General features: G+C 43.8%; 1 protein-coding gene across 3 annotated transcripts in view; it reads right to left on the bottom strand.

Annotated features, from left to right (window-relative positions):
* Positions 1-3062, bottom strand: part of LATS1 (large tumor suppressor kinase 1) — a 52194-nt gene that overhangs the window by 917 nt on the left and 48215 nt on the right. The gene's annotated exons all lie outside the window — the stretch shown is intronic.

Below are 3062 nucleotides of genomic sequence, written 5' to 3'. Positions count from 1 at the left end.
TGTTGACCAGGATGGTCTCGATCTCTTGACCTCGTGATCCACCCGCCTCGGCCTCCCAAAGTGCTGGGATTACAGGCTTGAGCCACCGCGCCCGGCATATTTCTATCATATTTCTAATATCATGTGGTACCTATTGATGTTTATGTCCTTCTACTGAAATGTAAAATTCCATTAAGGCTAGGGATCATGTTTTAGTGGTCTTTGTATCTCCTAGTGCTTGGTAAATTGCCTGGCACATACTTAATACATGTTTCATAAAACTTTTCTGAGGCTCAGCGTGGTGGCTTTTGCCTATAATCCCAGCACCTTGGGAGGCCAAAGTGGGAGGACTGCTTGAAGCCAGGAAGGTTCAAAACTAACCTGGGCAACAAAGCAAGACCCCCTCTCTATAAAAAACTTTAAAAATTAGCCAGGTATGGTGGCATGCACCTGTAGTCCTAGCTACTCAGTAGGTTGAAGACAGAGAATTCCGGAGCCCAGGAGTTTGAGGCTGCAGTGAGCCACGATTGCAGCAGTACACTCCAGCTTGTGTGACAGAGCGAGACACTGTCTCGGAGAAAAAGAGGGAGAGAAAAAAATTATAAAGTAATATTTTCTTCTGTGAGTTATCTCTGTTAATACCATTTTGCATCCTGTAAAAAAAAAAAAAAAAAAAAAGAGCTCTGGTTATGAATAAAATGAAATGAGGAAGAAAGGGATGCCAAGTGAAGCCAGACTATGTAGTCTCTCCCACTGAACTCTTGGAGGCAGGGGAATTGGTATTTAACTCCAAGTACTATATTAAACGGATTTGGGGCACACTCTATAAAGTGGTAGACTGCGCTGTCATTTAACCAAGTTAAGATACCTTCAACTTGGGCAGGCACTGTGGCTCACTGTTAACCAGCCTGGCTAACTCTTGTATTTTTTGTAGAGATAGGGTTTCGCCATGTTTCCCAGGTTGGTTTTGAACCTTGGCCTCCCAAAGTGTTAGGATTACAGGCCTGAGCCACCGCCCCTGGCCAAGTTTAATATTTTTTATTTTAAGGTATATTCAGGAATTTTTAGTTTAAGCCGAAAAAAAAAAAAAGACTAGGCACAGCAAAAGATTCAGATAATTCAAAGATGGAAGAATAAAATTATATAAACTGAAGCACAGAGAGAAAACATGTAGAATAAAAGAAAGAATAAAGCATAGAGAAATGGAGGACAATATCAAATGAATACCATATGTATAATCGTTAGAGTCCCAGAAGGCGAGAAGGAAGCAAAATAAATTGTTGAAGAGATAATGACAGATTTTCCCAACACTGATGAGAGTCATTAATGTATAAGTCAAGAAACTAAGTGAATCTCAACCAAGAAAAATACAAGGAAACTACACATAGGCACACCATGGTCAAATTGCAGAAAACCAAAGTTAAAGAGAAAAAAATCCTAAAAGCAACCAGAGAGGTCCCAGTTTTGAGGAAGATGTACTATATATACTCTCCCCTATCTCTCTCCCTCAGAAGGCAGCTATAAAACCTGGTCAGGATGCATGAAGCAGCTACTTTAGGTCCCTGAAAAGTAAATAGTAACAGGTAGATTTGGGGAGAAGATGTAAATTTGAAGTACCACTAGACCTGGTGATAAGTTTACCATTAAAAAAAAATTAGTTTGTAAGAGACAGGATTTTCACTATGTTGTTCAGGCGAGTCTCCTTGCTTCAAGCAATCCTCCCACCTCAGCCTCCCGAGTAACTGGGACTACAGGCTTGTGCCAGCATATCCAGCTCCATTTTTTTTCTCTCTAGGAGCCTGCAGGCTGGACTCGAGGTTGCCTAAAACTTGGAAGGAGCTGAGTGCAGACAGAGAGCTCTAGGAGAAGTCCTTCTAGTTCAGGCTCAGGGAGTAGAAAAGGAGTTTCCTGGTAGCAACGGAAGTGACTGTAAGAGCCAGTATGCACCTAAAATTCTTAGAGGAGAACCTTCCCTTCCAATTGGAAATAAAATAACAAAGCATGGGGCTGGGCCTGGTGGCTCACGCCTGTAATCCCAGCACTTTTGGAGGCGGAGGCCTGTGAATCACTTGAGGTCAGGAGTTTGAGAATAGCCTGGCCCATATGGTGAAGCCCCATCTCTACTAAAATGCAAAAATTAGTGGGGCGTTGTAGCGCATACCTGTTATCCCCGCTACTCAGGAGGCTGACACGGGAGAATCACTTGAACGAAGGAGGCAGAGGTTGCAGTGAGCCAGGATCACGCCACTGCACTCCAGCCTGGGGACAGAGTGAGACTCCGTCTCATAAATAAATAAGTAAGATAATACAGCATGGGGTCCCAAGAAGATGGGTTGGACCTCTGTTGCTTGTTTTCTCTCTGTGTCCTTTTGCTATCTTGTCCTGGATGCAGGTGCAATCATGAGATATTGGCAGAGTTGGGTAAGTCAAGTCTCACTTTCTGGTCAGAGAACTAAAATGGGGAGCGAGCCCCAGGGATGGGAAAGTACTGGGGACATCACAGAGAGGGAGGAGATTGGGCAAGTGACCCCATTAAGTTGCTTATGAACTGCTAGGCTGCCCCTCCAAACTGTACCTATGTGGATCTAATCCTAAGGAGCATAACAAAGACTTTGAGAACTGAACTAAGGAAAAGACCATAGCCTATGGAGAAATCTGCCTAGAAAGGAAAAGGCTTTGAAACTGACATTGAAATAAAAAAAAAAAAAGCCAGGTTGGAACTTGTGGCCTGAACCCAACCAGTTTTAATGCCTGTCAAAACAATGTCAAAATTCTCCATAAGATCCAGAGTCTTGGCCAGGTGTGGTGGCTCACACCTGTAATCTCAGCACTTTAGGAGACTAAGGTAGGCGGATCACCCAAGGTCAGGAGTTTGAGACCAGCCTGGTCAATATAGTGAAACCCTATCTCTACTAAAAACACAAAAATTAGCCGGGCATGGTAGCACGTGCCTGTAGTCCCAGGTACTTCGGAGGCTGAGGCAGGACAATTGCTTGAACCTGGAAGGCAGAGGCTGTAGTGAGCTGAGATCGTGCCACTACATTCTAGCCTGGGCGACAGAGAGAGACTCTGTCTCAAAAAAA

The sequence above is a fragment of the Cebus imitator genome, unplaced genomic scaffold (assembly GCF_001604975.1).
Source record: "Cebus imitator isolate Cc_AM_T3 unplaced genomic scaffold, Cebus_imitator-1.0 Scaffold341, whole genome shotgun sequence".
Classification (NCBI taxonomy): Eukaryota; Metazoa; Chordata; class Mammalia; order Primates; family Cebidae; genus Cebus; species Cebus imitator.
Note: the sequence above shows the minus strand (reverse complement) of the source record. Positions and strands in the feature narration are given on the sequence as shown.